The sequence below is a fragment of the Pristiophorus japonicus genome (assembly GCF_044704955.1).
Source record: "Pristiophorus japonicus isolate sPriJap1 chromosome 24 unlocalized genomic scaffold, sPriJap1.hap1 SUPER_24_unloc_1, whole genome shotgun sequence".
NCBI classification, from domain to species: domain Eukaryota; kingdom Metazoa; phylum Chordata; class Chondrichthyes; family Pristiophoridae; genus Pristiophorus; species Pristiophorus japonicus.
Window position 1 is genome coordinate 2751243 of NW_027250648.1, and position 24501 is coordinate 2775743.

Consider the following 24501-nt stretch of genomic DNA (forward strand, 5'->3'; position numbering starts at 1 on the left):
TATCATCAGCCTTTGAATGCGGAAGGAGAAATGTTTGTATGTTCTGACTGTGGGAAAAGATTTCAAACATCAATGTGACTGGAAAACACCGAGACACACACACCCGAGTGAGAGTGTTCCAGTGCACTGCCTGTGGAAAGAGCTTTAACCAGTTACACAGCCTGAAAAAACATCGCACCATTCACAGTGGGGAGAAACCGTACTCGTGTTCTGTGTGTGGACGAGGCTTCAACTGATCATCCAACCTGGAGAGACACAAGGACATCCACACCATGGAGAAACCATGGAAATGTGGGGACTGTGGGAAGGGATTCAATTCCCCGTCCCAGCTGGAAACTCATCGACGCAGTCACGCTGGGGAGAGGCCGTTCACCTGCTCCGAATGTGGGAAAGGATTTGCTCAGCCATTCGGCCTCCAGTCACACCAGCGAGTTCACACTGGGGAGAGGCCGTTCAGTTGCTCCGTGTGTGGGAAGGGATTCACTTGTTCTTCCCACCTCACTGAACATAAGCGAGTTCACACTGGAGAGAGACCGTTCGTCTGCTCCATATGTGGGAAAGAGTTTATTAAATCATGTCATCTTCTGAGCCACCAGCGAGTTCACACTGGAGAGAGGCCGCTCATCTGCTCTGAGTGTGGGAACGGATTCTCTCAATCATCCAATCATCCAACCTGCTGACACACCAGCGAGTTCACAAGTGATTGCAGGGGTTGGATTCTGCTGATATTGTTGCTGTTAATCACATTCAGGACTGAACCATGTTCATTCTGACATTTGGGGTTTATTGCTGCTGATGTAATTAATCCCTCTAACTGGGCTGGTGTTCGATTTTCTGGATTTCATAGAATCATAGAATGGTTACAGCACAGAGTGAGGCCTTTCGGCCCGTCGGGCCTGTGCCGGCTCTCTGCTAGTTCCCGCCCTTTCCCCGTAGCCCTGCAAATTTTTGCCTTTGGATTGAATCTGCCTCCACCACCCTTTCAGGCCGTGCATTCCAGATCCTAACCACTCGCTGCGAAAAAACATTTTTCCTCGTGTCGCCTTTGGTTGTTTTGCCAATCACCTTAAATCTGTGTCCTCTGGTTCTCCACCCTTCCACCAATGGGAACAGTTTCTCTCTATCTACTCTGTCTAGACCCCTCATGGTGTTGAACACTTCTATCAAATCTCCTCTCAACCTTCTCTACTCGAAGAAGAACAGTTTTGGTCTCCTTATTTAAGGAGGGATATACTTGCATTGGAGGGAGTTCAGAGAAGGTTCACGAGCTTGATTCCTGAGATGAAGGTTTGATTTATGAAGAAAGGTTGAGCAGGTTGGGCCTATACTCATTGGAGTTTAGAAGAATGAGAGGTGCTCTTATTGAAACTTATAAGATACTGAACGGGCTCGACAAGATGGATGCAGAGAGGATGTTTCCACTCGTGGGGGAAGCTAGAACTAGGGGCCATAGTTTAAGAATAAGGGGTCACCCATTTAGAACTGAGAGGAGGAGGAATTTCTTCTCAGAGGGTTGTAAATCTGTGGAATTCTCTGCCCCAGAGAGCTGTGGAGGCTGGGTCATTGAATATATTTAAGGTGGAGGTCGACAAATTTTTGAACAATAAGGGAGAAAAGGGTTATGGGGAGCGGGCAGGGAAGTGGAGCTGAGCCCAGGATCAGATCAGCCATGATATTAAATGGCGGAGCAGGCTCGAGGGGCTGCACTATCCCCGTATCCCTTGATTCTCTTAATATCCAAATATCTATCGATCTTTGTCTTGAATATGCTCAAAGACTGAGCCTCCACAGCCCTCTGAGTGAAGAAGTCCTAATCTCAGTTCTAAATGGCCGACCCCTTATTCTGAGACTGGCACCTGGTTCTAGACTCCCCAAGCAGAGGAAATGTCCTCCCTGCTTCTACCCTGTTAAGCCCTATAAGAACTTTGTATGTTTCAATGAGATCACCTCTCATTCTTCTAAACTCCAGAGAATATAGGTCTGGTTTACTCAATCTCTCCTCATAGGACAGTTCCCTCCATCCCAGAAATCACTTAGCCTGTCTATATCCCCTTGAAGTCTCTCTGCATCCTCCCCAAAACCCACATTCTCACCGAGCTTTGTAAGCAGCAAACTTGGATATATTATATTTGGTCCCCTCATCCCAATCATTGATATAGATTGTGAATAGCTGGGGCCCAATCCTCGCGGCACCTCATTAGTTACAGCCTACCAACCCGAAAATGACCAGTTTATTCCTACTCTCTGTTTTCTGTCCGTTAATATTACCATGCTAATATTGTACCCTCAATTCCAGGAGCCCTACTTTTGTTTAATAACCTCGTGTGTGGCACATTATCGAATGCCTTCTGAAAGTCCAAAAACACCACATCAACTGGTTTCCCCCCTTATCTATTCTACTACCTCAAAAAACTCTTAATAGATTTGACAAATATGATTTCCCTTTCATAGAAACATAGAAAATAGGTGCAGGAGTAGGCCATTCGGCCCTTCGAGCCTGCACCGCCATTCAATGAGTTCATGGCTGAACTTCAGTACCTGCTTTCTCGCCATACCCCTTGATCCCCCTAGTAGTAAGGACTACATCTAACTCCCTTTTGAATATATTTAGTGAATTGGCCTCAACTACTTTCTGTGGTAGAGAATTCCACAGGTTCACCACTCTCTGGGTGAAGAAGTTTCTCCTCATCTCAGTCCTAAATGGCTTACCGCTTATCCTTGGACTGTGACCCCTGGTTCTGGACTTCCCCAACATCGGGAACATTCTTCCTGCATCTAACCTGTCTAAACCCGTGAGAATTTTAAACGTTTCTATGAGATCTCCTCTCATTCTTCTGAACTCCAGTGAATACAAGCCCAGTTGATCCAGTCTTTCTTGATATGTCAGTCCCGCCATCCCGGGAATCAGTCTGATGAACCTTCGCTGCACTCCCTCAATAGCAAGAATGTCCTTCCTCAAGTTAGGAGACCAAAACTGTACACAATGCTCCAGGTGTGGCCTCACCAAGGCCCTGTACAACTGTAATAACACCTCCCTGCCCCTGTATTCAAATCCCCTCGCTATGAAGGCCAACATGCCATTTTCTTTCTTAACTGCCTGCTGTACCTGCATGCCAACCTTCAATGACTGATGTACCATGACACCCAGGTCTCGTTGCACCTCCCCTTTTCTTAATCTGTCACCATTCAGATAATAGTCTGTCTCTCTGTTTTACCACCAAAGTGGATAACCTCACGTTTATCCACATTATACTTCATCTGCCATGCAGTTGCCCATTCATAAATTCGTATTGGCTCTGCCCAATCCTATTATTATTTTCTAAGTGACGTTACCACATCCTTAATAATAGATTCTAGCATTTTCCCTCCTACTGATGTCAGGCTAACTGGTCTGTAGTTCCTCGTTTTCTGTCTCCTCCCTTTCTTAAATAGTGGTTTTACATTTGCCACCTTCCAATCTGCGGGAACCGTTCTAGAATCTGTGGAATTTTGAAAGATGACAACCAATGCATCCACTATTTCTATACCCACCTCTTTCAAAACCCTAGGATGTAGGCCATCAGGTCCAGGGGATTTATCAGCTTTCAGTCCCATTCAATATTCCAGTACTATTCTTTTACTAATAATAAATTCTTTCAATTCCTCATTCTTGCTAGACCCTTGGATCTCCACTATTTCCAGGATGTTTTTTTTGTGTTTTCTTCTGTGAAGACAGACACAAAGTATTTGTTTAATTTCTCTGCCATTTCCTTATTTCCCATTATAATTTCTCCTGTCTCAGCCTGTAAGGGACCCACATTTGCCTTTGGTAATCTTTTCCTTTTTACATAACTATAGAAGCTTTTACAGTCTGTTTTCATGCCTCTTGCTAGTTTACTCCCATATTTTATTTTCCTTTTCTTTCAGTTTCTTGATCCTTTGCTGAATTCTCAAATGCTCCCAATCCTCAGGCTTACTGCTCTTTTTGGCAACATAATAAGCCTCTTCCTTTGATTGAAGACTATCTTTAATTTTCCTTGTTAGCCACAGTTGGACCACTTTCCCTGTGGATGGGACCAGGGGAGGGCGCAGCCCGGACCAATAGCGAGGCTGTGAGGTCGTGAGGCTCGCATTGCGATAATGGTGACTTTCCCTGTGGAGATTTTGTGCCTTAAAGGAATGTATATTTCTTGTAAACTATGTATTAACTCTTTAAATGTTCGCCATTGCTTATCTACCCCCATATCTTTTAATGTAGTTTCCCAATCTACCTCAGCCAACTCGCCCCTCATACCTATGTAGTTTGCTTTATTTAGATTTAAGACTCTAGCTTCGGATTGAACTTAAATCACTTTCACACTTAAAATAAAATTCTATCATTATGGTCACTCTTCCCCAAAAGGCCCCTTTACTACAAGGTTATTAATTAACCCTTTTGCATTGCAAAGAGGCTGAAGAGAGATATAGACAGGTTGACTGAGTAGGCAAGAACATGACAAATGGAATACAATGTGGGGAAGTGTGAAGTTATCCAGTTTGGTTGTAAAAACAAAAGAGAGAATATTATTTTAATGATGAAAGTCTGCAAAATGTTTGCATTCAGAGGGATCTGGGTCTCCTTGTACATGAATCACAGAAAGTATGTCCTTGTAGGTATAACAAGCAATTAAGAAAGCAAATGGTATGTTAGCTTTTGTTTACAAAGGGATCAGAGTATAAGAACATAAGAAATAGGAATAGGAGTAGGCCATGCGGCCCCTCAATAAGATCATGGCTGATCTAATCATGGACACAGCTCCACTTCCCTGCCCGCTCCCCATAACACCTTATCGTTTAAGAAACTGTCTATTTCTGTCTTAAAATGTATTCAATGTCCCAGCTTCCACATCTCTCTGAGGCAGCGAATTCCACAGATTTACAACCCACTGAGAGAAGAAATTTCTCCTCATCTCTGTTTTAAATGGGCAGCCCCTTATCCTAATATTATGTCCTCTAGTTTTAGTCTCCCCCATCAGTGGAAACATCCTCTCTGCATCAACCTTGTCAAGCCCCTTCATAATCCTCTTCATTTCAATAAGATCACCTCTCATTCTTCTGAATTCCAATGAGTTGAGGCCCAACCTACTCAACCTTTCCTCATACGTCAACCCCCTCATCCCCGGGATCAACATAGTGAACCTGCTGTGAACTGCCTCCAAAGCAAGTATATCCTTTCGTAAATATGGAAACCAAATCTGCACGCGGTATTCCAGATGTGGCCTCACCAATACCCTGTATAACTGTAGCAAGACTTCCCTGCTTTTATACTCCATCCCCTTTGCAATAAAGGCCAAGATACTGTGGATATCTGAACGGAATATATGGAATTAAGTACAGTAAGGTAAACGGGATATATGAAAATGTATAAGCCATGGAAGAATAGCTGGGAGAATGTCAGATTGCAAATAGTGCAACATCAGCATAGCTAACAGTCTTTCTCAAGGTTTCAAGTCACTAATCCTGCCAATAATATCTAATTGTAACATGAAATACATCTGCAGAATTGCAAGGTCTCAGTTAATAGTCACACCATTAGATTGAAACATTTAGAGGCAATGCTTGAGCTTTCAAGAAGAACATCTCATATAGATTGACTAATGAGTGGCTGAGTTAGACTGTCAATCCATTTGTATTTTGTATTTTGTTATCAAAACTGTATAACTGTTAACGCTTTACGATGTAACTTCACCTATCCGTAGGGAGTGTGTACGCTCTATCCAGAGAGTATATCTTCTGTCTGATAGGTCTTACTGGCTGGTAATAAAGACTGCTTTGTTCAAAGCACAAGAGGTATTCGACTCAGTAATTTTACTGAACCAGATTGAGGTAAAAGAATCCAGGAATTTACATTTGGTGTCAGAAGTGGGATCTCAATGGACGACTGCCGAAAACTTGCGAATTAAGAGCCAAACTAGCCTTGGACGAGACGAGGGGAAAGTGGCCACTGGAGTGAGTATGATTTCAATACTGCTCCAGTTTCCCCCGGTTTCAAAAGTCTGAGGAAAGTTTAGCCACTCGCTGGTTCTCAGGTAGTGTCTGAATGAGATCCAGGACAATCTGGTGAATACCTTTCAAACTTAGAATAGGGATAGAGATAGGGAAATTGTGCGATGACGCAAACCAAGCGGCGACTTGGAAAGATAGTTAGAGCTAGATAGGGATGGATGATCAATCATGGATCCAAAAATAAACAGAAAAGAAAAGAGACTCTTGTGAATGTCTGTTTAAATGAGAAATGCTTCTGTGATTTTTACTGTAAAAAAAAAGCCGGGGAGTTGTGGTTTGTTTTATCTCAAACAGAATGAAAGTTTGTTTTAACTCTTCGTAGTGTTGTCCTGTATGTGGGAAGTTTAAGAGTGTGAACCTTATTGAATTACGTATATTCGGATGATAAGTTACAGAGCCAGGAAATGCACAAAGGAGAGGTTTGTTAAAAAAAAAGAAAAAAATTACATGGTCCCGGTGGTTAAAAAAAAAATAAAAACTTGTTGAAAGGAAACATTCAGAGAAGGCACAGCAAAACAACTGAGATGGATTCAAAAGGATTTAAAAAAAAAATTATATTAAATAACACGACCTTGAGGCTGGAACAATTGAGATAACGAAAAGCAGTCCACAGCCTACGTGCCAGACTTCTCTCTAGTTATACAAAAAAAAAGTAACGTACTAAATAGGTGCTAAAAAAAAAAATGTTCTGAGATTTTAAATTATGGAAAAAATTCCACTGCAGTAAAAAAAACATAAATCACTCCTGTCCAATTGGCAGAAAAACTCCATTAAATTAGGGCTTTCATTGACTGATTGAATTTAAACTGCGCAGTAACGCGAAAGGATAGGGAAATTTGGAGACTGAAAGAAATTAATTGAGGCTCATAAGAAATCAAAATTAGATAATTAGGCTCACAGGGAATAAAATGGGGATTTAAATAGAGGATAGGTGTTCAACTCAGGTACGACATCGACCTTGTATATCACTTGGCCCGTCTAGGCTCTGATTGAATTTTAAAAAAAACCCCCGCAGCAACTCGGAAGGTAGGGCCGACGCGAACGCGCAGCGGCGCAGACGCACAAACAACGCAAGACGCGCAGCGGTGCGAGCGTGCGGCCGAAAGGAGAAGGGCCGAAGCGAACGCGCAGGGAAGCGAATGCGCAGGAAAGCGAACGCGCAGTGACGTAGACGCGCAGTACGTAAACGCGCGGTGACGTAAACGCGCAGTGACGCCGACGCGTAGTGACGCAGAGGCGCAGCAACGCGAATCGCGAAAGTCAGTGCGAATGTCAGTAAGTCTTTGTAAGTCTTAAGTGTTTAGAGTTTTAAGTAAAGTTTTAAGTATCCTAAATCGCGCGGCGACGCGAACCATGCGGCGACACGGGTAAGTGTTAGAAGTCTTTGTCTATCTTGTATTGAAATCGCGCGGCGACGCGGGTAAGTGTTAGAAGTCCTTGTTTATCTTTTAAAGTTTTAAGTATCTTAACTCGCGTGGCGACGCGAGCCACGGGTCGACGCGGATTGCGCGGTGACGTGAACTGCGAGGCAACGCGGATTGCGCGGCGACATGAACTGCGAGGCGACGTGGGAGTTTTAAGTATCGCGCGGCGACGCAAACCGCGCAGCGACGCGGATCAGTGTTAGCATTAGTAAAGTTTGGTTATTTGGAGTTAGTTAAAGTCAGTGTTAGTTTCTGTAAAGTCTGTGTCTATTTTTAAGTTTGTTTAGATTGCACAACGACACGAACGCGTAGCGACACAGTAATACGAGGAGCAGCATGAAAATGGGTAATCAGTTAGATAAAACCACGGATGTGGATAGTCCGCTACAAAAGTTATGTAAGGAATTCCCTGAAAGAGCTGAAGACTTTAGAAAATTATCAGGAGCCCTGAATAAATTATTAGGGGATGACCAATGGCCTCTAGGTGACACTAGAAGCGTAGAGGTAGCAAAAAAAGCACAGGGATTAATTTGGAGAAGGGGACGAGGAAAAGGGGATAAAAATTTAATTGCAACCTGGCGACATTATTGTCAGAAATTAAAAGATGCATCACTTCTATCGAGTTGGCAAACAAATGCTATTAAATTAGGACTTGCATTGACAGAGGGAACACATGTTAAAACTGTAGACATCTTAAAGAAAGAATGTGCGCACGAGAAACTTGCTAAGAGATCCTTTGGGACCTCTGAGAAAGGTATTGATCAACTACAAGTTAAAATGGCTGGCTTTGTGTTAACCGAGGCTGATGATGAAATTGATGAGTGGCCACTGACTCAGCGCCCAACGGCGCCTCCCGCACCCCCTGGCCTCTTGCTCCAGTCCTCTTCCCAACACCCTCCACCTAACACTCCGGTAAAAAGAGTTAGGAACAACCCCATATCACCAAAGCAACTAACCCAAACTGACTCCTCATCCTCTGATAGCGATTCAGATCCCCAGTTCACAGGCAATATAGCCAAAAGGATCAGATCTCACACTCGAAAGGGCAGAACTATATCTCGACATCACAGACAGCCCCGTAAATCTTCTAGTCAATCTACCAGTCCAAGTTGTGAAAGACATAGCAAACACCCCCGCCGATCGAGACGCAGAACTGTCAAGCAGTCAGACAGCTCTGAAACATCCTCCGGCCTAGAAATGATTTCCAAGATCCCAAAGTCCCGACACCAATTCCCTGTCAGACCAATGCCAAACCCTGAAGCACAACAAGCTGCAGACCACCTCTCTATAGATGTCTGTGATCTTCAAACAACTATTTGATTGCTCACGCTATCCGGACAGATGGAAAGGGCAGTTAGATATTATTGGCAGGAAAAGAAAGGGGAGGGGGGAGGTGCGCCCCCAACCCGGGTCAAGACTGAATACGTGACTAGAAAGGAAGAGCCATCTCGGGAGGAAGGATCAATAGAACCGTAGTGTGGCATACAGGATTGGATGGATAAGCAAGGATACGGTTATACTAAACAACCAAACGGCCCGAGCCCTGCTAATAAACCTCCCTATTGTCCCCGGCATGGTATGGGAAGAGGCCGGGACTGGGTAAGAGGAATTGACTGTTTTAATTGTGGGCAGGAAGGACATTGGAATAAAAATTGCCCCTACCGTCAGCATGGAAAAGGAAGAGGAGGAAGAGGAGGGGGGCAAGGGGGGAGAGGAGGATCCTACACTAACTTCTCCCAGAAACAACCCCTTTGGTCAATTGTCCCCCGATTGACTACGCAGCTTGATTGTGCAGGGATCCTCCCCGGACGACGAACCCATTCTGAATGAGTGGCAACCTTTTTTGATAGATACGGGAGCCTTCATGTCTTCTGTACAATCAAAGCTTAAACTCCCTGCCTCTACTGAAACACGGGAACTTTCAGGATTCCTGGGACAAATCTCGACATTCCCAGTGTCAGAACCGGTTAAAATGGGAAGAATCGGTGGAACATCGAGTTGTTATCACAACCAATCTGGACTGTAACTTGATTGCTAGAGACCTCCTTTGCAAATTCCAGTTGCATTTGGAGTGTGGAGATGATGGGATTATTGTAAAACAGGAAACCCTTAAGCGGCAGTATTATACCACTAGAACCCCTCAGTGGTAGTCTCTGGACCTGCCGCAGGCACCCTATCACGTGACCCTAGCATACAATCCCAGTGGAAAGAATCAGGACCTGCAGAACTTTTATCAGGATCATGAAGGGGAAGTGAAGGGAATTCTATTAAGGGCTAGAGTGACTGGACTGGAAAGAGAGGCAGATTTTGTGGAAGTGGATAAGAATCTGTGGAAACAGCCCCTAACAATGGCACCGCATATTGCTCGTGAAGTATTAGCCCCTCACCATGCTAAAGATTTGGGAGTTATGGTACGCAAGGCCATAGATGAGGCTGACCCTACCAGCCAGGATGTGCAAATCGTAAAACCTGGCCGAACAGTTCAATTTCATGGGGACCCCGAGAAGGTCTTAAGGACTCTACAGCATCATACCGGCTCCGGCATACCTGACTATGTGGATCCTCATGTGTGGGCAGAGGACCCCTCCCAAGTGGGTTATACTCCCATTAATTGAGATCCCAGTGCAGGGCAATGTGGACTGGCCCTCTATCCGACAGAACCCACTGAAATCACAGGCAATCCTAAACTGACCTTTCGGCACTGTACTGCAATTAATCCGGCCTGTTTCCTTACTGAGCCACCCCAAGATGAGGAAGAACCCAGTCATGATTGCTTATCTTTAATTTAAGAGGCCACATCAGTCAGGGAAGATTTAGTTGATGTACCAATGGAAGATCCAGACTGTATTCTTACTGAGCCAACCCAAGATGAGGAAGCACCCAGTCATGATTGTTTATGTATGTTGACGGAAGTACTTCTATTAATCCAGAAGATACACGAATCTCAGGATACGCCATAGTAAACCAGGAGAATCAGGTCATGGAATCTGCCGCTTTTGAAACCGCCTATTCTGCTCAACAAGCTGAACTATTCACCCTCACCCGAGCCTGTATCTTGGCCAAAGATCTCAAAGTCAATATCTATACCGACTCTAGGTATGTCTTTGGGGTGGTCCATGATTTCGGACAATTATGGAAAAATAGGGGATTCCTAACCTCACAGGGGAATGAGATATCTCATAAACAGCTAGTATCTGATTTGTTGCAAGCCCTCATGTTCCCCAAACGCATTGCCATTGTCAAATGTACCGCCCACACTACCGGAAATTCTCTGGTTGATATAGGGAATCGTTGTCCTGACCAAGAGGCCAAACAGGCCTCTCGTGACCAACAGATGGTAGTGCCCAAAATTAGGAGTCAGACTAAAAATCCTGCGAAGGATAAGTTAGCCTCGGAAAAACCAATGCCAACCATCCAAGATGTTATAAAAGCACAGGAGGACGCTCCTGAAAAAGATAAACTGTTGTGGAAATATTATGCATGTACTTATGACAATGTTTCTAAACTCTGGACCACTCCCGCGGAACAGACTTGCATGTCTGACGAGTTGGCCTCATGGGTTATAGAATGTCTGCATTTTGCTACTCATTGTGGAGCAAGGACCACGAGTGACACACTTTTAGCTACTTGGTGGCACCCTAGACTCCAGGCGCTCACCCAGAACATCAGTAGTCATTGCCTGGTTGGCCAGCAACATAATCCAGGGAAGGGAGTCCCCTGTGATTGGGGTAAAACGCCCCTACCCGAAGGTCCCTTTGAAACATTTCAGTTGGACTACATTGAGTTGCAAAAAGTTCAGTGTTACAAATATGTGCTAGTAATAGTAGATGTGTTTAGCAGATGGATTGAAGCCTACCCTAACCTGGACAATAAGACTCAGACTGTTGTTAAGGTGTTAATGAGGGAAATTGTTCCTAGATATGAGATCTCAGCTAGACTGATGACCACCTATGTTCTTTCTCTGACTCAGGCTCTGCGACTAGTTCACAACCAGGTTCAAGATGCTCACCTCGACCTCCCAGTTTTACCCGAATTGTCCCTCGTGGCACCAGGGAAGTATGGATTCGGAAGGGATTAGAGCCATAATGGGAGGAGCCTTTTTAGGTGTCACTCTCTACCCCCACTGCAGCCAAGGTTGAGGGGAAAAGTGCCTGGGTTCACCTGCACCACTGCAAGCTCATCACCATTTAAACAAATTTTGCTGATTAGTCTAATTCCTGTTTCTGTTCCAGATCTCCTCTTCCCCATAGCTGAACAAGGCAGTTGAAGGAGGATCAGTTTGAACTTTTACCCGTAAGACAGCCAAATACACTGACGGAGACCTGAAGAAGGGAAACGGGAAAACAGAACTCTTTTTATCAGCTAAATAATTGGACTATTTATAAGATGAGACTGTGTCTGTATGCCACTGTCTGCATAATAGTGTTGATATATGACAGTTTTGGCACAGGGGAAGGAAGACAAAGGCGAGAGCTCCATGTAAACACCTTTTTGTATATATCTTACGTTTATGCGGAAAAAGGGCACTTCACTAGATGCTGGGTGTGTTCACATATCCCTATACATTCCAAAGGGGGAATTCCTTTGCGCACCGTTCCACTGACCCTAACTGAGACTGTTAGATGGATTCAAAGAAACGATATTGGAACAGGTAGCTAACCGCACTGCTGAGGCTCTGGAGGGCATCACAGCTGAAATGGTAGCGATAAGGACTGTAGAATTACAAAACCGAATGGCCCTCGATTACCTGTTAGCTGAGAAAGGGGGAACGTGTGCCCTGATAGGATCTGAATGTTGCACTTACATTCCTGATAGTTCAGAAAACATAACCCACCTTGCCGATCACATAAGGAGGGAGGTGAAGAAGTTATCCACACCAGCAAAAGAACTTAGCAGGTTTGATTGGTTTCTGGGTGGATCTTGGAGATCCTATCTAATACATGGGGCAATTGTTCTCATCGTAATAATAATTACCTGCTGTTTGATTGTTGGTTGCCTTAACCTCTGCTGTAAAGTAATGACAAGGTTAGCAGACCCTCTTGTGGTCAAGGGTTCCCGGGTTATGATCCAACAAACTAGAGAACTACTCAACAATGCAATACTCATAGAATGATCCTAAATGTTATCATAGAATGATAAAAGGGGGGATGTGGATATCTGAACGGAATATATGGAATTAAGGACAGTAAGGTAAACGGGATATATGAAAATGTATAAGCCATGGAAGAATAGCTGGGAGAATGTCAGATTGCAAATAGTGCAACATCAGCATAGCTAACAGTCTTTCTCAAGGTTTCAAGTCACTAATCCTGCCAATAATATCTAATTGTAACATGAAATACATCTGCAGAATTGCAAGGTCTCAGTTAATAGTCACACCATTAGATTGAAACATTTAGAGGCAATGCTTGAGCTTTCAAGAAGAACATCTCATATAGATTGACTAATGAGTGGCTGAGTTAGACTGTCAATCCATTTGTATTTTGTTATCTGATTTCAAAACTGTATAACTGTTAACGCTTTACGATGTAACTTCACCTATCCGTAGGGAGTGTGTACGCTCTATCCAGAGAGTATATCTTCTGTCTGATAGGTCTTACTGGCCGGTAATAAAGACTGCTTTGTTCAAAGCACAAGAGGTATTCGACTCAGTAATTTTACTGAACCAGATTGAGGTAAAAGAATCCAGGAATTTACAATACCATTGGCCTTCCTGATCACTTGCTGTACCTGCATACTATCCTTTTGCATTTCATGCACAAGTACCCCCAGGTTCCGCTGTACTGCAGCACTTTGCAATCTTTCTCCATTTAAATAATAACTTGCTCTTTGATTTTTTTTCTGCCAAAGTGCGTGACCTCACACTTTCCAACATTATACTCCATCTGCCAAATTTTTGCCCACTCAGTTAGCCTGTCTGAAGTGGGGCTATTGAGTTAAGAATAGATCTCGGAATTAAAACGAGCTGACATAGGCTTTTATAATGATCAACTTTAAGGGTGTTTAAAGGGAAATAACATATCAGAATGATTAATTGTTACAAGCTGTCTAACCTGAGGACAATTACAGAAGGCCCAACTGTTGAACCACAGGAAACCCAGAGGGGCAGACAAACAGAGCAAGGGGTCAAAAATGACACAATGGAAAAACTTCATCTGGTCAAGGCAAGAGAGATAAGGTAACATTCCAATGTGCTAATGAACTTTTGGGACACAGTGAAGTTTATGGAAAAGTACCGGAGATAGGCATGGTCAGGATTGTACCTTTACTTTGATTTGAATGGGTTGTCACTCAATGTATGTCTCATGTATTGAATGTCTGGCCATTATAGGCTGAGAAACTGTATAAAAACCCTGTGTTTTCTTTGTTCAGAGAGAGCAAGTGAGGACAGCTCAACAACAGGTTGACTACAGACTTGTCTCTCCCTTGCAAGAAATTAAAGACTACTTGAATCTTCAAACCCAGACCTAGTGTTGTTAATTTTAAATACTCCACTACACTGTCTATGTCCTTTTGCAGATTTTTTGTGTCCTCACACATTGCTTTTCCTCCCATCTTTGTATCATCAGCAAACTTGGCTACGTTACACTCAGTCCCTTCATCCAAATCATTGATATAGATTGTAAATAGTTGAGGTCCCAGCACTGATCCCTGTGGCACCCCACCAGTTACTGATTGCCAACCTGAGAATGAACTATTTATCCCTACTATCTGTTTTCTGTTAGTTAGCCAATCCTCTATCCATGCTAATATATTACCCCCAACCCCGTGAATTTTTATCTTGTGCAGTAACCTTTTATGTGGCACCTTGTCAAATGCCTCTGGAAGTCCAAATACACCACATCCACTGGTTCCCCTTTATCAACCCTGTTTGTTACATCCCTGAAGAGCTCCAGCAAATTTATCAAACATGACTTCCCCTTCATAAATCCATGCTGACTCTGCCTGACTGAATTTTGCTTTTCCAAATGTCCTGCTATTGCTTCTTTAATAATGGACTCCCAACATTTTCCCAACCACAGATGTTAGGCTAACTGGTCTATAGTTTCCTGCTTTTTGTCTGTCTCCTTTTTTAAAGAGGAGCGTTACATACTACAATCTTACTACAATTATACAGGGCGTTGGTGAGGCCACACCTGGAGTACTGTGTACAGTTCCAGTCTCCTTACCCAAGGGAAGACATACTTGCCATAGAGGTAATGCAATGAAGATTCACAAGACTATTTCGTAGGTTGAGGGGATTGTCCTATGAAGAGAGATTGAGCAGACTTGGCTCAAAGGGCCATATGGCCTACTCCAGCTATTCTTAAGTTTTTGCAATCACTCAACCATTGGTGCCTTCTGTGGCCAAGGCCCGAGGCTCTGGAACACCTTCCCTAAACCTCTCACCTCTCTTTCTTCCTTTAAGATGCTCCTTAAAACCTACTTTAGGTCATTTGCCCTAATTTCTCTTTATTTGACTCGGTGTTTATTTTTTTGTTTTATAATAGTGTGGCTCAGTGGGTAGCACACTCGCCTCTGGGTCAGAAGGTTGTAGGTTCGAGTCCCACTCGAGGAACTTGAGCACAAATCTAGGTTTACATTCCGAGGGAGTGCTGTACTGTCGGAGGTGCTGTCTTTCGGATGAGACCTTAAACCGAGGCCTTGTCTGCTCGCCAAGGTGGACGTAAAAGATCCCATGGCACTATTTCGAAGAAGAACAGCGGAATTATCTCTGGTGTCCTGGTCAATATTTATCTCTCAATCAACATAACAAAAACAGTTTATCTGGTCATTATCGCATTGCTGTCTGTGGGAGCTTGCTGTGCGCAAATTGGCTGCCACGTTTCCCACATTACGACAGTGACTACACTCCAAAAGTACGTCATTGGTCATGAAAGGCGCTTTCTAAATACAAATTGTTGTTTCTTTCCTGGTCACTGGGACCCTGAAGTCCCGCCCACTGTTCCTGCACCGAGATGGAATTAAGGTGTATAAAATTATGAGGGGCCGGGATAGAATGGATAGGAAGGACCTATTTACCTTAGCAGACGGGTCAACAACCAGAGGGCATAGATTTAATTGGTCAGAGATTTAGAGAGGATTTGAGGAGAATTATTTTCACCCAGAGGGTGGTGGGGGTCTGAAACTCACTGCCTGAAAAGATGGTAGAGGCAGAAACCCTCATAGCATTTCAAATCAACCTGGATATCCACTTGAAGTGCCGTAACCCACAAGGCTACGGACCAGGAGCTGGAAAGTGGGATTAGACTGAATAGCTCTTTGTCGGCCGGCACGGACATAATGGCTGAATGGCCTTCTTCTGTGCTGTCATTTTCTATGATCAGAAGGTGGTAAATGTAACCCCACTGTTCCAGAAAGGAGGGGGAGAGAAAACAAGGAACTATAGGCCGGTGAGCCTGACATCAGTGGTTGTGCAAAAACGATTCACAAGGATGATACCAGAACTGAGAGGAAAACCTATCAGGAAATGTTGAACAGGCTGGGGGCTCTTTATTCTAGATAAGAGAAGGCCGAGGGGTGGCCTGATGGAGGTCATTAAGATTATGAGAGGGTTTGATAGGGTAGCTGTAGAGAAAATGTTTCCACTTTTGGAGGAGACCAGAAGTAGAGGCCGTAAATAGAAGATATAAGAGTGAGAAATAGCACCAGAGTTAAGAATAGTTCAGAAATAGGAGGGATCAGACAGGGCAAAAGCGAGGCAGACTAAGGTGGGTTTGGAGTGCATGTGACTTAATGACTTGGATGTGGTGGTACAGGGCAATTTCAAAATTTGCAGGTGACACAAAGCTTGGAAGTATAGTGATCAGTGAGGAGGAGAGTGATAGACTGCAGGAAGACATAGACGGGCCGGGTGAAATGGGCGGACACGTGGCAGATGAAATTTAACCAGAAAAATGCAAAGTGATACATTTTGGTAGAAAGAATGAGAGGAAATATAAACTAAAGGGTACAATCCAAAAGGGGGTGCATGAACAGAGAAACCATGGGGTACATGTGCACAAATCACTGAAGATGATAGGGCAGCTTGAGAAAGCGGTTAAAAACACTTACAGGATCCTGGGCTTTGTGAATAGAGGTATAGAGTACAAAAGCATAGAAATTATGATGAACCTGTATAAAACACTGATTCAGTCTCAACTGGTGTAATGTGTCCAATTCTGGGCACCACACTTTAGGAAGGATGTGAAGGCCTTAGAAAAGGTGCAGAAATTATTTACGAGAATGGTTCCAGGGATGATGGACTTCAATTACTTAAACTTTCTTTTCACAGCAAGTTGTCATGATCTGGAACACAGTGTCTGAAAGGGCGGTGGAAGCAGATTCAACAGCAGCTTTCAAAAGGGAACTGGATAAATACTTGAAGGAAAACAAATAGCAGGGCTATGGGGAAAGAGTGGAGGGGTGGGACTAACTGGATTGCTCTTCGCAAGATGCGGCACAGACTGGATTGGCCAAATGGCCTCCTTCTGTGCTATTCTATGTGTCCATGGAAACAGAGACAATGTCCCTTTAAATATCGAGGTGTTACGCTGAGGTAAGGAGACACAATGTCCTTTTAATTACAAAAGAGAAGACAAAAAGGTGGCAGTCCCATTAACTGCCGCAAATACTGAGAGAGAATAGGACAGATAGTCGATGTCCCTTTAACGGGTGCTGCGCATGGATGTGATTAAAGGCGTTGGAAACTGTGGAATCGAACCACCGCAGTCACTATGTGGACACTTTGGTGTATCAGCGGGTGAGATACACCAGGGAATCCCTTTCCACACACTGATATTGAATCTAATGATCGGGAGTCCCAGGGTTTCAGATACCAGATAATCTGCCCTGGGAGTGTTTGATGGGACAGTGTAGATGGAGCTTTACTCTGTATCTAACCTGTGCTGTACTTGCCCTGGGAGTGTTTGATGGGACAGTATAGAGGGAGCTTTACACTGTATGTAACCCATGCTGTACCTGCCCTGGGAGTGTTTGATGGGACAGTATAGAGGGAGCTTTACTCTGTATGTAGCCCATGCTCTACCTGCCCTGGGAGTGTTTGATGCTGACCCGAGTTACTCACATCGATTAACACATCTTATAACCGAAAGATGATATAAGATATACCCATCAGCTTCTCCTCTGGACACAGATCCTGAAGGACAGTGAGTGTTCGAACATTTTAAACACCCCCTCCTCACATCTCTTATCCTTCTTTGTTTCAATGAAAAGAGCCCCAATTTCTCACTCCTCATAACTAAAGCATCTTGTTCCTGGTATCATCTCAGCGCATTGCTTCTGCACTCGCTCCATGGCCTTGACGTCTGTCCCAGAGTAAAATGGCCCAAAACTTGACAATATTCTAAATGCAGCCTAACCAATGATTGGTGCTTGACACCCAATTTATCCAACATAGGATAACATTTTTTTTAAACAACTTGATCGACTTGTTCTCCCACTTTGGAAGATTTGTGTACGTGAATCCTTGTCGGGTTCTGCTGGGAACCAGGGAATGTGTCCTTGTAAATCACAGATTAGAGAAGTTCCAGCTGTCTTTTCCTCGCTTCCTGCCCAAACCCAGCAGAGAAGACAAAGAAGAGTCCGGTGCCAGAGGTGGATCAGTGCAGGGTATAAAAGTGAGGGCAGACTGATGTAAGGGGACAGTCGGGACTGGAGACACCGGAGATCAAGCTCAGGGCGCCCGAGGTTCCATCCAGCGGGCTGACCTGGTGTCAGTTACTGTGGACACACGGGACTTGCAAGTTTACTCTGTTTGATGAATCAATATAAAGGTACGGTGGAGGACAGAGAATCTGCTCGTATTCTCTATCTTTTTGTATTTCTTAAGATATAAAAGTTGCTGATACTAGACTCTTGAACCTGTTAACTAATAAAACAAGGCATTAGCTAGAATCTTACACCCAAAGTCGCTCTGCTCCTCTACACCTGTTAAATGTTTACTGTACTTTTCCTACAAAATATAACATCTCACATTTCTCTGTCAAATTTCACCTGCCCCACTTACTAACCTCATGTGTCACAATGAAGCCATTACATTCCTCTTCACAGTTAGCCATGGTCCCATTTTGGTCTCATCTGGAGCTTTTGATCTTGTGGCCATATACCAAAGCTGAGATAATTTCTCTATATTGAGAAGAGCAATGGTCCCAACACTAACTCTCGGGGATACCAGAATTTACACAATTCTTGGATAAAGGTAATCAATTAACCACTATTCTCTGTGATCCTAGCCACGTGGATCATATCCACATTGTCTGAAAACATGGTGCAAGCTGATTCAATAGTTACTTTAAGCAGAAATTGAAGATGTACTTGAAAGGGGGAAAGAGCGGGGGAGGGGACTAATTGGACAGCTTTTCAAAGAGCCAGCACAGACTCGATGGGCTGAATAGCCTCCTTCTGAGCTGCATTATTCTATGAGTTTGGGTCATTAATGAAGTAGATAAGTGAGTGTCAATGGATGTTGGTGAAAGTGAGAGCTCTTGGGATTGGAGACAACCTTCTGACAGGGAGGGAGTTAGTCCGGAGGTAGGGGGCAGAGAGTTGGGATTAAAGGTACGCACTCAGATTGGCTGGATGTGACAAGTGGTGACCCCCAAGGATCTGTTCTGGGGCCTCAACCTTTCACTATATTTATTATTGGCTTGGATGAAGAAACAGAGTTGTACATCCAGTTTTGCAGATGACACGAAATTAGGAGGGAGACTAAGTAGAGCAGGTGGGAGCAGCAAGTTACAAAGGGCAGGAGCTAAAGAACAGCACGATAAACACTGACACTGGAGACACCACTGTTTACATCCCTCCAGTCTGAAGAACCTCCATTAACCGCTACTCTCTGTTTTCTGCCCTTTACCCAACTTCCTCTCCACGCTGCCCCACTCCCTTTAACACCGTGAACCTTAATTTGATCAACAAGCCTCCTGTCCGGCACCTTATACAATGTCGGAAAATGTGAGGTCATCCACCTTGGAAAAAAAAACAGTAAAAGTGAATATTATTTGAATGGGGAGAAATTACAACATGCTGCAGTGCAGAGGGACCTGGGGTCCTTGTACATGAATCCCAAAAAGTTAGTTTGCAGGTGCAGCAGGTAATCAGGAAGGCGAATGGAATGTTGGCCTTCATTGCAAGAGGGATGGAGTACAAAAGCAGGAAGGTCCTGCTGCAACTGTACAGGGTATTGGTGAGGCCGCACCTGGAGTATTGCGTGCAGTTTTGGTCACCTTACTTAAGGAAGGATATACTAGCCTTGGAGGGGGTACAGAGACGATTCAATAGGCTGATTCCGGAGATGAGGGGGTTACCTTATGATGATAGTTTGAGTAGACTGGGTCTTTACTCGTTGGAGTTCAGAAGGATGAGGGGTGATCTTATAGAAACATTTAAAATAATGAAAGGGATAGACAAGATAGAGGCAGAGAGGTTGTTTCCACTGGTTGGGGAGACTAGAACTAGGGGGCACAGCTTCAAAATACGGAGGAGCCAATTTAAAACCGAGTTGAGAAAGAATTTCTTCTCCCAGAGGGTTGTGAATCCGTGGAATTCTCTGCCCAAGTTGAGGCTAGCTCATTGAATGTATTCAAATCACAGATCGATAGATTTTTAACCAATAAGGGAATTAAGGGTTATGGGGAGCAGGAGGGTAAGTGGAGCTGAGTCCATGGCCAGATCAGCCATGATCTTGTTGAATGGCGGAGCAGGCCCGAGGGTCTAGATGGCCTACTCCTGTTCCTAATTCTTATGTTCTTATGTTATGTTCTTATCAAACACCTTTTGACAATCCATCTACACAACATCCCCTGCATTTCCTTTCTCACTACACTGTAATTTTCTCAAATAATTCCTGCTGTCTGTCCAGAATGAATCCATTTCACTAACAGATGTTGCAATGTTTGCTCCACACCACAGGGTTCCATCTGTTTAAAGTCACAACACAAAGATCCAGCTTTCTCCTGGAGTTTGAGATAAATCCGCTTTAAAAATGATGCAGAGTTTCAGCCAATGAGGGAGATCCTGGCTCAGCCCCGGGCACGCGGAGCAGCAAGCCCCGCCCCTCACACACTCCGATTGATTGGAGGACCAGAACCAGTTTGGTCCTCCAGCCCCGCCCCCGCTCTTTCTATTGGTCCTGAGCTGCCGTCAATCTCCCGGGCACTGTGAGCTGGGCATGCGCAGTACGAGCACTGGAGACGCACGGACGCTGAGACGAGCTCAGGATGGAGCCCGGGTGAGAATCAGCGGGGCGCAGGGGAGTCACCGATCGGTAAGTGGGCGGGGAGGCTTCATAAACAACTGGAGTAGGCCGCAAGCCCCGAGTAATAACCCGAAACTCCTGCGTTTTCAGCGACGAGTTTTCTCCCGGTAATAGGCCCGGATTCACCGCCATCTTTGTACAGGAAGGCGGGAAGGTTCAGAGTGCAGCCCGCTCGCTTCATGGCGTGACAACGCATGCGCAGCCATCTTCGCATGGGAACCGAGTGGGCGGGACTTCAATGTCTGTTCCCAACCTGGTCCCAGTGCCCGGGATAGTAAATTATTGTCTCATTTATTTTATTCTCACTCTCCACACATCGTATTTCTCACCATATCTTCTGAAAGCGTTGGCAAGTGCCAAGCTTACGGCTTACATCCCACACAATTCTATCAAAAGAGCCCCAGAGCTGGGCAGCCTTCTGCAGTCCCTGGGTTAGAATCCCCATGTTCACTCCTGGGGTTGGAATCCCCATGTACAGTCCCAGGGTTAGAATCCCTATGTACAGTCCCAGGGTTGGAATCCCCATGTACATTCCCTGGGTTAGAATCCATATTTACAGTCCCAGGGTTGGAATCCCCATGTACCGTCGCAGGGTTAGAATCCCTATGTACGTCCCAGGGTTGCAATCCCCAGGAACATTCCCAGGGCTGGAATCTCCATGTACAGTCCCAGGACTGGAATTCACATGTACAATCCCAGGGTTAGAATCACCATGTACAGTCCCAGGGTTAGAATCCCCATGTACAGTCCCAGCGTTAGATTCACCATGTACAGTCCCAGGTTGGTCGCCTAATCTGAGGAAGGACGTTCTTGCTATTGAGGGAGTGCAGCAAAGGTTTGCCAAACTAATTCCCGGGATGGCAGGACTGATATATGAGGAGAGACTGGAACGACTGGGCCTGTATTCACTGGAGTTTAGAAAGATGAGAGGGGATCTCATAGAAACATATAAAATTCTGACGGGACTGGACAGGTTAGATGCAGGAAGAATGTTCCCGATGTTGGGGAAGTTCAGAACCAGGGGACATGGTCTAAGGATAAGGGGTAAGCAATTTAGGACTGAGATGAGGAGAAACTTCTTTACTCAGAGAGTTGTTAACCTGTGGAATTCCCTACTGCAGAGAGTTGTTGATGCTAGTTCATTGGGTATATTCAAGAGGGAGTTAGATATGGCCCTTACGGCTATAGGGATCAAGGGGTATGGAGAGAAAGCAGGAAAGGGGTATTGAGGTGAATGATCAGCCATGATCTTATTGAATGGTGGTTCAGGCTCGATGGGCCGAATGGTCTAATCCTGCACCTATTTTCTATGTTTCTATGTTAGAATCCCCATGTACAGTCCCAAGGTTGGAATCCGGCGCACGGAAGTGGAATTTTAACCTCGGTGTTGCAAGTTTCATTGGTTACAGGCTGGAGAGAGGAATAATTCACTGACAAGCCCTTTTAAATTGATGTGGTCAGGTATTCAAATTCCCGGTAACTCTAATCTTGGATTTAAAGGAGGGGAGAGCTGTGTTTAAATCAAATAGTCTCTTTGGAGATTCTCTGAGAGAAGGATCTGGTCAGCTTGAAACTCTGAAAGCAAAAAAATCAGTTAGAAATTTCCAATTGGTAGTTTTTGACCAATATCGACTCCCACGGGGAGGGAGAATTCTGTAATAAGGAAGGAACTGGGCAAGATTTGAAATGGATTCGAGGGACTCTTACATTTAGGATCTTTATTGTTCATCTTCTGTTGCATACATTTACTGAGTAAATTTAAAACCAGGTTTGCAGGCGTGATGCTCTATTCACACATCAAAGGTGAGAGAGATGCTGTGGGACACACGCTAAGTCCAGTAGCTGAAAGCAATTAACAGACTGGGTTTTGGGTTAAATGATCCCGGGCATGTGAAGGAACATTGTATATAAACTAGAATTGTCTGTTCTGAATTTCTATCCTGCACTTACAGTGATGACGTTTGTAAATTCATTTTACAGGGTATTAGAAGGGGAGGATATACAGACTGGAAACTCAAACAGCACATCAAGATCTGACAGAGTCACTCGATTCATCAGGACCTGAATATCATCAGCCTTTGACTGTGGAAGGAGAAATGTTTGTCTGTTCTGTCTGTGGGAAAGGATTTCAAACATCAGTGTGACTGGAAAAGCACCGAGACACACACACCCGAGTGAGAGTGTTCCAGTGCACTGACTGTGGAAAGAGCTTTAACCAGTTACACAGCCTGAAAATACATTGCACCATTCACAGTGGGGAGAAACCATACACTTGTTGTGTGTGTGGACCAGGCTTCAACTGATCATCCAACCTGGAGAGACACAAAGACACCCGCACCACGGAGAAACTGTGGAAATGTGGGGACTGTAGGAAGGGATTCAGTTACCCGTCTGAGCTGGAAGTTCATCGACGATTTCACACCGGGGAGAGGCCGTTCACCTGCCCCGTGTGTGGGAAGGGATTCACTGGGTCATCCCACCTTCGGAGACACCAGCGAGTTCACACCGGGGAGAGGCCATTCAGCTGCTCTGTCTGTGGGAAGGGATTCACTCAGTCATCCAGCCTACTGGCACACCAGCGAGTTCACACTGGGGAGAGGCCGTTCAACTGCTGTGTCTGTGGAAAGGGATTCGCTCTGCTAGTCTATCTCCAGAAACATCAGCGAGTTCATACTGGGGAGAGGCAATTCAATTGCTCCCAATGTGGGAAGAGATTCACTCGATCATCCAAGCTCCTGAGACACCAACGAGTTCACACTGGGGAGAGGCCATTCAATTGCTCCACATGTGGGAAAAGATTCACTCAGTCATCCCACCTGCTGGTACACAACAAGCGAGTTCACACTGGGGAGAGGCCGTTCCCTTGCTCCGTGTGTGGGAAGGGATTCGCTCTGTCATCCGACCTCCTGAGACACCAACAAGTTCACAACTAACGGCAGGGGTTGGATTCTGCTGTTAATTACACCCAAGGCAGAACTATGTTCATTCTGGAAGTTGGGATTTATTTCTGCCAATGTTAGTAACCCTATGACTGGGCTATAGTTTGATAATCTGTATAAATGTCAAATAAATCAGCTTTTTTTTTAAACAACGTGTGCCTAGTCCTTGATATCTCAATGATAAGAATCGAAGAAGCCTTGGTGACTTGCTACTGTAGATGGTGCACACTACAATCACAGTGGTCCTCATGTTTTTATCCAAGACGGGCCTCAGCCCAGTCATTTGTTCCCAATGTTGATGCAGGGGTTCAAGAGATGCCGGGTAGCAGTATCGAGGGATGTGTGGGACAGTAAGCTGTGAGGAGAACACAAAGCATCTGCAAAGGGATATGGACAAGTTAAGAGAGTGGGCAATAAGATGGCAGATGGAGCATAATGTGGGGAACTGTGAGGTTATTCACTTTATTAGGAAGGACAGAAAAACAGAATATTTTAAATTGTGAGAAAATGTTAAATGTTGGGTGTTCAGAGAGGCTTGGATGTCCTCGTACAGGAAACACACAAAGTTAGCATGCAGGTACAGCAAGCAATTAGGAAGGTGAATGGCATGTTGGCCTTTATTGCAAGGGGCTTGGAGTACAAGAGTAAGGAAGTCTTACTACAATTGTACAGGGCTTTAGTGAGACCACAGAGGCGGTGCAACGAAGGTTCACTAGATTGATCTCTGGGATGAGACGGTTGTTCTATGAGGAGAGATTGAGTAGATTATACTCTCTGCAGTTTAGAAGAATGAGAGGGGATCTCATTGATAAGGGGGATTGACAGGGTAGATGCTGAGAGGTTGCTTCCCCTGGCC

The 24501-nt window shown here is 44.6% G+C and overlaps 2 pseudogenes; one reads left to right on the forward strand and one right to left on the reverse strand.

Annotated features, from left to right (window-relative positions):
* Positions 1–24501, reverse strand: part of LOC139241180 (zinc finger protein 850-like) — a 269295-nt pseudogene that overhangs the window by 116271 nt on the left and 128523 nt on the right.
* LOC139241167 (zinc finger protein 229-like) lies at positions 222–23772 on the forward strand (annotated as a pseudogene).